We start from the raw sequence: 1,244 nt of genomic DNA, 5'->3' as shown, positions 1-1,244 counted from the left end.
TTTTTAAAATTAATATTTTGGGTTTTTCGTTTTTGATTTTTTTGACAGGTCAATTTTTAAGCTAGAGGGCTGAAAATCAATACAGTTCTTCCTTTTTATGATACAAAGTTACAATAAAAATTTGAGCCTTCTACCTCAAACCGTTCTCGAGTTATCGTGCGAACAGACAGACAGACAGACAAACAAACAGACAGACGCGAAACTTTTTGATCATCACTGGAGTAATAGGCTTCGCTATCGCTCAGCCAATCAGAAGGATGTCAAGCTAATGGAAGAGAGGACCCAGGTGAAGAAAGGGCCCTACACCAAAGCTGAGATCAGAGCCATAGCGAGACAAGAGAAGAACTTGCCCGAATCACACCTCGATCACGCAGAAATCTCTCTTGGAGGCTCTCTCAGTCCATGTTCACCGCTCTGTAGACGGGCTAAAGAAACTGCGAAAACGTGACGACTATCAAATAGCTATGGCTCAGATTCAAAATGAACCACCACCCCCTCGTGATTCGGTGGAGCCTGAAACAGACAATTAACCACTCCAGGAAACCCCCCCTAATGGAGTTATCCAACAACCTCTGGATAGGCCTTTTATCCGGCTACACAGAATTGATGAACCATCTTCACTCATCAAAAGCCCGGAGATATGTCTCTTCCTAAGAGCACAGTACGGTCACGTGTCTCCACCTCTCCAAGAGAAACTAACACAAGCGGACACGAGCGATGACCCCCACATACTCGCTGATCGACTGGACTCTTACATCCTCTCCATCCATCAGAAAAGTGAGACCAAAAGCCAAGAAGCGGCGAAAAAGGGAAGAAAACCACAAGGAAGCAGGTCAAAGAGGCGAGCGCAAAATTTTGAAAACTTCCAGCATCTCTGGGCACAGAATCCAGCCCAGATCTCAGCGCACCTCCTGAAGGGAACTGACCTTAGTGTAACTGTTACCCCAACGAAAGAGGATATCCATGCCTTTTTCGAAAAATACATACTCTCCGATTGAAATATTGTGGGAGCCCCAAGCGCCCACGTCCGAAACGGACCATGACATCCGACAGCCAATTACCAAAACTGAGCTAATCAATGCTTTTAAAAAGCGCAACGAATCGGCTGCTGGGCCAGATGGAATAGCAAGAAGTGACCTTAGGGCGATGGATCATAACGACCTTTTGACACTCGTCAATATTATTTGGAGATCGAATATTCTGAGTCCAATTCTAAAAACCAATCGCATTATTCGGCTACCCAA

The sequence above is a fragment of the Frankliniella occidentalis genome, unplaced genomic scaffold, assembly GCF_000697945.3.
Source record: "Frankliniella occidentalis isolate FOCC.00 unplaced genomic scaffold, Focc_3.1 Scaffold338, whole genome shotgun sequence".
NCBI classification, from domain to species: Eukaryota; Metazoa; Arthropoda; class Insecta; order Thysanoptera; family Thripidae; genus Frankliniella; species Frankliniella occidentalis.
This window is presented reverse-complemented; position numbering follows the sequence as displayed.